Source organism: Condylura cristata, unplaced genomic scaffold, assembly GCF_000260355.1.
Source record: "Condylura cristata isolate star-nosed mole 26May11 unplaced genomic scaffold, ConCri1.0 scaffold00002, whole genome shotgun sequence".
Lineage (NCBI taxonomy): Eukaryota > Metazoa > Chordata > Mammalia > Eulipotyphla > Talpidae > Condylura > Condylura cristata.
Window position 1 is genome coordinate 12,571,404 of NW_004567103.1, and position 10,794 is coordinate 12,582,197.

General features: G+C 40.6%; 1 protein-coding gene across 1 annotated transcript in view; it reads right to left on the reverse strand.

The window, feature by feature from the left end:
• Window positions 1-10,794, reverse strand: part of LOC101624913 (sterol 26-hydroxylase, mitochondrial) — a 29,800-nt gene that overhangs the window by 11,206 nt on the left and 7,800 nt on the right. The gene's annotated exons all lie outside the window — the stretch shown is intronic.

Genomic DNA, 10,794 nt, shown 5'->3' on the forward strand with positions numbered 1-10,794 from the left:
AGTGGGGAGCAGAACAGGCAGATCGACGAAGTACACTGCTGAGGGGAGCAGCGGGCGGGCCAGGAGAGGTCTGCCATGCCATGTGGTCACCTCCGGGGCAGCCGGGATCGAACCCATGCTGAAGTGGCTTTAGCTTCTTAGTGCTGTGCTTTAACCCGCTGCGCCACCAGGGAGGGCCTAAATTATCTTCTTAAAGTAAGTTTTTCAGAAATATTTCAGACAGATTTTACACTGTATTTAAATCATCATGTAATTCTTGGAAAATATTAACAAGATACAGACTAACAGTAGATAAAAAGTTAGGGTACTGTTTGTTCACATAGCATATATCAGCAATAAACAATTTATTTGATGGGACATTCAAAATATAAAAATATAAAGACTGCTTTATATAAAATATAAAAACATGAATATAATATGAACCTAGATGAACCAGGTCAACAAATCATTCCAATTTGACTTGACCCAGCACTTGGGCTGTAAATATGTACTAATTAGTTTACCACAAAGTCAGCATTAAGTACCTTTCCTCAATGTCGTGAGCAGACTTCGGACAAATTTTCCCCCCACATTTAGAAAATTCTTAAATTTGTTTTTGTTAATCCTATGACGTTATTTTACATCTTTGTTTGTTTTTTCTTAGATAGGATTTCTCCCCGCAGGTGAGGTCACCATAGTTTTCCCACTTCCTAAACACCCATGGTCCTCACCATAGTGCACTGTGTTCTGCTCCCTCTCCCCTGTGTCCTCCCCTTTTCCTCTCTCTCCCTCCCCTCTTGGATGCCTCAGATCTATACTCAGCTTTCAAGGGTTGGTTTTAAAGTTTGCTTTGGTCTGATCCTTTGATTTCTCTACATTCCACATTTAACTTAAGCATTCAGTATTTCTCTCCTTCTGGCTCACTTCACTTAGTTACTACCTCTCCATTCCATCCATATTGCCACAAATGACATGAGCTTACCTTTTCTGATCATTGAGAAGTAGTCCATTGTATACATATACCTCATCTTCTTAACCCTCTCATCATCCTGAGGCTTTTAAATTCTTCTCATATCTTGGTTATTGTAAACAGTGCTGCTATAAACACAGAAATCCAGGTTTCCTTTCGAAGTGGTATTTTTGTGTTCTTTGGGTAGATACCTAGAAGTGGAATTGCTGGTCATACACTAGATCCATTTTTAGTCTTTTGAGGAATTGACACACTTCTTTCCATAGGGGCTGGACCAATCCACATTCCCAACAATAGTGTAAGAAGATATTGTTTTCACCACACTTCACCAGCACTTATTTCTGGCTTTTGTTTTTTGTTTGTTTGTTTGTTTAAGATTTATTTATTTGTGCATACAGAACTGGGGTATAGGCCAGAGGCTCAGGGGCGGCAAGAGGCTTCACCAGAGACAGAGCGGGGAGCAAAACAGGCAGAACGACGAAGCACACTGCTGAGGGGAGCAGCAGGTGGGTCAGGAGAGGTCTGCCCGCCATGTGGTCACCTCCAGGCAGGCAGGAATCGAACTCATGCGGAAGTGGCTTTAGCTTTCTAGTGCTGTGCTTTAACCCGCTGCACCACCAGGGAGGGCCTGTTTGTTTTTTAATAGGGGCCATTCTCCTAGGTGTGAAGTGGTATCTCATTATGGTTTTGATTTGCATTTCTTTGATGATTAGTTATGATGAGCATTTTTTCAAATGTCTGTTGGCCATCAGCATGTCTTCTTTGGAGAAGAGCCTATTTAGTTTGTCTGCCCGTTTTATGATTTGGATTGTTAATGTTGAGTTGTATGAACTCTTTGCAGATCTTTCCTATCAGTCCCTTGTCAGACGTATGGTGTGCAAATATTTCATTTGGTCACTCTTTCACTGTCCACAATCACCTTAGTTTGTTGTAATCTCAGTTGTTTATTTTCTCCTTTGTTTTCCCTGCTGTTAGAGAGGATTTCTCAAAAACCTTTTTGAAACTTATGTCATGGAGTGTTTTGCCTGCTTTTGTTTTCTATGTATTTTATGATTTCAGGTCTTACATCCAAGTCTTTTATCCATTTTGAGTTGATTTTTGTGTATAGTGTGACATAGTGCCCTAGTTTCATTCTTTTGCATGTGGCAATCCAGTTTTCAAGTCCTGTTTATTGAAGAAGCTTTACTTCTCCCGGTGTGTGTACTTCACTCCTGTGGCATAAGTTAGTTGTCCATAAATGTATGCTTTCATTTCCATGCTCTCCACTTTGTTTCATTGGTCTGCATGTCTGCTTTTGTTCCAGTATCATGCTGTTTTAGTTATTTTGGCTTTAGAGCATAGTTAGAAGTCTGGAAGTGTGGTACTTTCATTTCCACCCTTTTTAGTTAGGACAGCTTTAGCTATTTGGGGTTTTTTTGTTTGTTTGTTTGTTTGTTGTGGTTCCATATGTATTTCAGCAGAAGAATGCCACTGGGATTTTTATTGGGATTGCATCCTACCCAAATTATTTTGGGTAGGATGGTTATTTTGATAATATTGATTTTTCCTATCCAAAAGCAGGGGATACCTTTCCTTTTTGTGTGTATTCTATTTCTTTTAACAATGTTTTACAGTTTCCCTTGCTGAAATGATTTATTGTTTTAATTAGTTTGTCCACGAAGTCTTTGGGGTTCTCTATGTAATTTTTATATCATCTGCAAATAATGACTTCTTATGTACTTCTTCTTAACCAATTTGGATTCCCTTATAGGTTTCTCTTTTCTAGTTGCTCTAACTAGGACTTTTAATACTATTTTGAATAGTAGTGATGAGAATAGACATCCTTGTCTTGTACCACATCTTAGTGAAAAGGCTGTTTTCACCACTGAGAATGATACTAGTTGTGGGTTTGTCATATGTGGGTTTTATCACGTTAAGGTAAGTTCCATTTATTCCCAGTTTACCCATTTTGTCATCATATATGAGCACCTTGATCTCAGGTCTCCAGTCACTGGGAATGTGAGAAAATTAATTTCTATTCTTTAAGATTTCTAATCTGTCTTATGTAGTTGTGGCATCTGAAGGCGACTAAAAAATAGCATCCAAAATAATCAAATAAATAAAATACCTAAGAATAAATTTCAATATACAATAAAACTATAAAAAATTACTGAAAGAAATTAGAGACCTAAATCGATGGAGAACATCTCATGTTCATGGATTAGATCAGGAAATTTAATATTGTTAAAATTTGGTACTTACTCCCCAAAGTGAGTGAAGTGAATGGAGTTTGAAATCTCTATCAAAATCTTAAAATATTTTCCTGCAGAAATGAAAACAATTCTTAAATTTATATGGAACTGTAAGAAGCCCTGAACAATATTAAACAAGAAAAATTGGAAGGTTAACACAAAATATAATAATCAAAAAACAGTGTGGCAGGAGCATAAGCATCATAAATAGACCAACAGGCTAGAATTGAGAGTTCAGAATAAACACAAATATCTATGGTCAACTGGTTTTCCACAAGAGTAATAAAGAAAAGTATATCTATAGAAGCCTCACTCATGAAAGTCAAAGATGGAAACAACTGAAATGGCATCAACTGATGAATGGATAAGCAAATTGTAGTATACATAAACAACAGAATATTGTTCAGCCACAAAAAAGCAGTGAAGTATGTATGATGCATGCTAAAAATTGCATGAGTCTTGAAAACACAGACTAAGTGGCCCTCTCTGGTGGTGCAGGGGTTAAGCTCTCAGTGCTATCAAGCCATCATCTGCCACTGTGGCCTTTCAATCCTGGGCCAGGGAGCTGACCCACATGGCACATCAGACCTCTCCCCTCTTCCCCACTGCTCCTCTCAAAAGTGCATTTCAGTAGATCTACCTGTTCTGCTCCCCACTCTGTCTCTAGTGAATCCTTCCCCCAGCACCTCTAGCCTACATACCCAGTTCTTATATACGTAAATAAATAAAAATAAATCTTTAAAAAGAAAATATATGCCTACTGAAAGAAGCCAGACACAATCTAAAGAGACAGAAAGTAGAGTTATTAAGGGATGGTGGGAAATGAGGGTTGATTAATTAATGACAGTGTTTTTCTGGTATTAAAAAGTTTTGAATCCTTGGAAAGATGATGGTTACATAACACTGAGAAGATACTAATGCCATTGAACTGTACACTTTTAAATGATTAACTGTTTTATGTTAAGTGAATTTCCCCTATAAGGAAAGTCTAAAGGAAGTTTCTGGTAATTCAAATCTCCAGAGCCTCAGCAAGATCCCTGGATGACCTCTCGCTTAGAACAGAAAGTTCACCTGAGTATTTTTTCTTTCCAAGTATTCCAAGGATTCCTCTCTTATACATCAAGGAACAAAGATGATTAGAGCAATCTTTCTTTTTCCCTTGTCAGTTCCTAACCCAAGAGTAAAGATCAAGCTGTAAGGGCTATTTATTCATTAGCTCTGGGAAGGGCAGGTTACAAAAATACATGATATGCTTCTTTTGTAAATATATGAGACACCTGGGAGAAAGGGTGGAAGTTTATTCAACACCAAGGATAAGCAAGCAAGGAAGATGCTTACTTACCTCCAAAATCACATACATGTTTATATATTCACTTCATGATGCTTACTAAGCTCCTGTGTGTTCAAAGCACTATGACATATGCAGGTTTGGGGGGTTATAAAAGATCTGGATTTTCTTTCCGTCTTTTTATTTTCTCATTTCTCTATGAGCATATTACTTCTGCAAATTATTTCAACAAAGTGGAAATGACATTTTCTCTTAAATGTGATGTGTAATCATAAATAGCATGTAATTCAGTTTTATGTTTTTTTTCAAGACTTATTTATTTATGCACACAAGAAGTGGGATATGTATGACCAGAGGTGCAGAGGGTGAAAGGACTCACCAGAGATAGAGTGGGGAGCAGACTTCTATCCTACCTGCTGCTCCTCTCAACAGTGTTTCAGTAAATCTGTCATGCCATGTAGGTCACCTCCCAGGGATCAAACTCACGCTGCATGGGCACCGATAGCTTCATAGTGCTGCACTTTTACCCCTTGCACCACCAGGGAGGGCCCTCATGTGTGTGTGTTTGCTTGTTTGTCTTTCAAACAAGGGTCCCTTTTTACAGGAAAAGAGGGCTTGTGTCACTGTCATGAGTTTTTACCTCAGCTCAAGTTATTATTCGAAGGGTCAGGGACAGCTTGGCAGAAGATTTTGTTCTAGTTCTGGCCTGAATGCATGTTTTGCCACTCAGTTGGGTAATAACGCACCCTCCCTACCTCAGCGTGTAAGTGCACAGGCTTGAGCCCAGCTCCCCTCAGTCTCCAGATCTGGACATCTGTGTCCTCTGCATGCCTGCGAGGCGCAGCTGTGAGACCACCTTCCACTTGCCGCCCTGTTTCCCCTGGGAGGCTGTCAGGCGATGGTTTCTCTTTGCCTCTGATTCTGAGGAGCGGTGTGCCTCCAGCCTGTCCTCCCATGGCAAAGAGCTGCATTTTAGAACTCCCATTGCACTGCCCTGCACCTTCTGACTGGGGATTGTGGCTTCATCTAAGGTGTGAATTTCGACACATTTGGTGCCTAACATGTGGCTGGTAATTACAGAAGTCACTGAAATCAAAGATAACAGAGCCCATGTTCTAGTTATAATGCTTGGGGGGAGGATCGAGGGAGCTTGGGACTGGTGTGGAAGAGCTCTCACTAGGGGTTGTGTGGATCTGGTTGGCAGTACAAAGGAATCTATCTGTCTGGCAATAAATGGCCCCTAGAAATGGAACTGATAGGAAAGCTTTGCTTTCTGGAGGAATTTCCATCCCTCACGGTTCCCCTCTCTGTGGGTTCCCTGTGCTTCCAGCACTCAGTAACTCCTGCAGTATCTGTGTTAGACTCTTTGGTCTGTATTTCTGTAAAATGCAGCTGATCTTCTGGGGTCAAAAATTGCAGTGAAGTGCAAGGCCTGCCAGTCAATTCCTCTCAAACCACCCTACCAGGGATGTCACCCCATTGTCCCCACAGATTGATTTGGTGGGTTTTTTTTAAATAAATATATAAACTATATAATAGTTTATTTTTACATCATTTTGTGCCTTTTTCCATCTCAGCTATAATCCCCGTGGGAATTTGGTGGGGTTTTTAATCCCTTTTCCCAAAGCTGAAAAGGTCAGAACATCACTTTAGAAAGGGACATGTAGGCTCTGTAGGCCAGGTAGCAAGATATGGAATAGAGTTGGGTCAGGAAGCAGCAGACCTAGTTGTTTGTTGATTTATTTGCTGACAAGGGGACAAGTGTCCTTGGCCACTTTCTCTGGGAGCTTTATGAGTTGTGTTGGTGTTTAGGCTAAAAGGGAAGAAGACTCTATAAAGTGAAAAGAAGGAAAGAAGGCCAGGAGGAGGAAGGGGTAGGAGAAAGGAGGGAAAAGACCTCAAGCCTGCTTGTAAAGGCCTCAGCACCAGAAGATTGAGCACTGATGTGTGTTGAAAGGGTAGAAGCCTTACTTAGGTATGATCCCTCAGCCAGCTCCCCACTCTACCCCTCTTTAAAATGCCCAGCACCTCTGCACAAACATGAATGGAGTTTATCTCTCCCCACACTGTCAGTAGTTATCGAATAAAACCTGTTTTCACCACTTTAACTGGTAATCAGCCATGCTTGTCCTTGACAAGTTACCCTGAAAACTCAAAAACTAATATTGGGTCAAAAAGTGAAGAAAATCCAAATAACCATCAACAGATGAATTAACAAATTGTGGCATATTCTCTATGTAGGAGGGCAAAAATCTACAACCCCAAAACATGTCTTTGGCTAGAGGTTTATTTCATGAGAGTGGCCCAGAAGTATAGGTGTAAGTTTTGCCTTGGTTATTTACCTGTCAACTTCTCTCTGTAAAGGCATCTCCCAGGAAAACCTAATCTTTTCCCTGGGAAAGAAATGAAGTCTATATTCCTTTGTTTTCCCTTTCTCCCCTCTATCTCCCTTGACTAAACTACTTAATATGCTGTCTAAAGCCATATGATCTGACTGCTGCTTATTTGACTGTTTGCCAGCTTATAAGAAACCAGATGGCCCAGAAGCATTCCCTTGACATTTACAATGGAACATTATTTAGCCATAAAAAGGAACAAAGTTCTAATGCAGGGGACAACATGGATGAACTTGGAAAGCATCATACCAAGTAAAAGAAACCTTTCACAACTACCCACATATTGAATGCGTCTATTTACAGGAAATGCTCGTCGTAGACAAATCCATAGAGACAGAAAACTGGTTGCGAAGGGCCATGATGATACATTACAAAAAGAGTGAGTGTTAAAGGGCACCAGTTTCTTTTGGGGTAATGAAAATAGTCCAAAGTGAATGTGGCAATGGTTGTACTGTATGAGTATACTAAAGATAATTTGTTCTTGTTCTGCGTACTTGTTCCAAGAGACAATTGTTATGGTACATGATTATATCTATGATGAGGGTGGGAAAGAAGAGTAAAAACATCTAAAATCTCCTCCCCAAACGGACAAAGCATTGTGATGTTGTAGTCTCCTACTGGGAGGCATGTTTAGTTTTCTGATAGTTGGTTCCCGTGGGGGACGGGGGGGGGGGGGGGGTAGGTGGCACTCGGATAAGCAAAAAAACACTGAAACAGCAAGTAAACCCAAGACAAACAAACTCACAAGCACCAAGTACTGTTTTGGCTGTGTCAACAAACCTACCCTTGAAAGCCAGCAGCCGGCAGCTATATCAACAGGAGAAATGTAACTTCAGGTCATTCTTTCGCTCTCACTGACATGCCAAAAAGAAGGCCCATCAGGGGTCAAAGGTGAAGAGGAGTCCAGCTAGGGCAATCATGTCACCGTGCTGTCAAAGTGTCATCGAGGTTTAGCCCCAACCCCTTACATAAGTGGAATTCACATTTCCAGTGACAGAAGGTGCTAAATAATTAACAACACCCCCAGGTTTCCTTGCTCCAAACTCTGCTCGGAGTGATCGGCAAGGTCAGACCCAGCCAGGATACCATTTGGACTCAGGATGAGTAGGATTGCTTGTATTATTTAGGATGAATATTTTAATCTGGATGATTAAAGAAGTAACATTATAAATGCCCATGCCCCCACTTCCCAGAAATTTAAAAGGTTAATATTTGTCATTTTGTTTCAGATATTTTCAAAATGATATTTCAGATACAAAGCCTCTTTTCTTTCTCTTCCCCCTTCATCCCCAGAGCAAGCACTATTTGGAATTTGAAGTATGTCCTTTCTGTCAATGTACATGTATGACACACACACATGCTTGCATGTATGTATGTATCTGATATTAACTATTGTTTTGTAGGTTTTTATAGAAATGGCTTTCTATTGTATATATTACTTTATATTCAACTTTGCTTTGGAGTTCTATACTGATAACTATAAAATTTTGTGCATTCATGGTGACTATATAATGTTCTACTAAATTGTTAAAAATAGAAAAAAATTGATCCAAAATGGAGTCATTTATGCTGGGCTCCACCTAGACTTTATATCGAACCTAACTGTAGTTTCAAGTGACCTGAAGTCACTTAATCAGGAGTTATCAGTTTATCAGCAGTGAGATAAAAAAAACCTACCTTCCCCTAAGGGAGGGGGCTTTATCTCAAATAATCTTTCTTTTTCTTTTGCTAATAATCCTGTCCTACCCTCTTTCTCACTATAAAAACCTTCCATTTTGTGCAAGCCCTTGCTAGATGGTTTGCATCCCAATTCATTAATAAAGCCATTTAGTTCTCTAAATTTATGAGTTTTATTTTTTAAAGCATGGATATATTACAATTTATCCTGTTGATGGATATTTAGTGTGTTTTGTAATTTTTGATTTTACAAACAAAACTGCAAAAAACACTTTTGTGTATCTCTGCAGTCATTACTTTAATAATCATAAAAATATCTCTTTTTATGCAGGAGGCAGAATCATCACCAGTGACTAAGAGATGTGCCAGATGGTTTGACAGTAAGAATTGCACTCTGATTTTGCACTGTAGAGAAATAATGGCTGAGGGCAGAAGAAAATCAGAGGGTGAGCCAAGAAAAGAGGTTGCAGGAACAATAAAGCACAATTCTGGGGCCTATGAATGATGTCCTGAATGAACTCCACCCCCGAAAGTTTTTACAGACGACTCCAAGGACTACAACTCCCAGCACGCCATGAACCTGACTTCCTGAGTGGGGGTGGGGACATCTCTAGGAACCAGGCATGGAATTGTAAGAGACCTTTTCCTGTTTTGGCTTGTAACTTGGCGTCTCAATTCAGATGGTGTGACTAATAGGACATGTGAACCAAGTAATTCACTTCTCTCTTTCTCCCTCCTTCTTGCTTTCCGACTCTCTTGCTCTTCTCCCTCTTTTCATTCCCTTTGCAAATCAGCCATATCTTAAAGTTCTCTGTGTGTGCCTGCTTTTTTGAGGTCTTCTCCCAAGTTCTTACATGCACAGGTGACAACTCACAATCTGGGCACCCTGTTTCCCCCCTAGGGCTATCCAAGAGGAATATAGGTACTCAGTCCTCCCTTCACACCCCTCACACGCTCAGAGGCAAACCAGAGCATGCCAAGTACCCTTTTGTCTACAAGTTGGCCTGGGCTGGAGTGGAACAATGAGATTACTCTAAGAGCAAGGTAAGGATGACCAGCAATGAATGCAGAGTGTGAAAGAAGGGGCAGACCCAGAAGGGACATTAAAAGTAAAGGTCTAGGCCCTCCCTGGTGGCGCAGCGGGTTAAAGCACAGCACTAGGAAGCTTAAGCCACTTCCCCATGAGTTTGATTCCCGCCTGCCCCGGAGGTGACCACATGGCGTGGCAGACCTCTCCTGACCCGCCCGCTGCTCCCCTCAGCTGTGTACTTCATCGATCTGCCTGTTGTGTTCCCCACTCTGTCTCTGGTGAATCCTCTCACCCTCCGCATCTCTGGCCTGTACCCCAGTTCTATATGAATAAATAAATAAATCTTTAAAAAAAAAAAGTAAAGGTCGAAAGCTAAGTAGGGCTACAAGAGGAAAGGGTACCAGAAAACCTCAGAATTCTGTGTTGGGCAAGAGAACATTGGATCGTCATCCTTTTACCTACTACTCTACATTCTTTTGTTGCTTTTTCAATTGTAAGCACCCATGCACTCTGTTGAAGTTCGAACAGTACAAATGGGCACCATACCAAAGGACCCAAAAGACAATGAACTCAGCCTGGGAAGGGTGAGGCCAGAGGAAACAGTGGTGGAGGTCCACATCAGTCCTGCCACAAAGCCTAAGTCTCCCTTCTAACTGCTGCCTCTTGACTCCACGACCCAGCATCAGGAGAACCATGTTTAACACAAAGGCAGTCAGCCATCACAAAGAGGCTGCATTGCCCCTCTATTGTGAACTATATCCGGTACCTTTGAACTAGACCAGAGACCTGGGAACTGGGCCCAAATTAATGTTTTAAGGAAACATCAAGCAAACAACTGTTTGAAAAGTCACCCACTTACTTGCCAGAGAATAGACTCCATAATCAGTTATGTATCACCAAGAACAGGTTAAGTTTACTAACACTTCATTCTTTTCTTTATCCACTTACCTTGCCTTCTTTTTTCTCCCATAAAAGTCCCTTACTTTGACCCTGTCATTTCTTTTTAGATTTTCTACCTGAGTCTGTGTACCTTGAATTGCAATTCTTTTATCCCAATTTTTTTTAATAGTCTCCTGATTTTTTAGGATGGAACTCTATTTGGAAACAACTATTATTATCTGTTTCTTATGTGTCCTGCCTTCGTATCTTATGTGCATCCCAGCATATGTATGTATCTACCTCATGCTCTTTAGCCACAAGTTATAGCAAGTTATAGTTTTGCC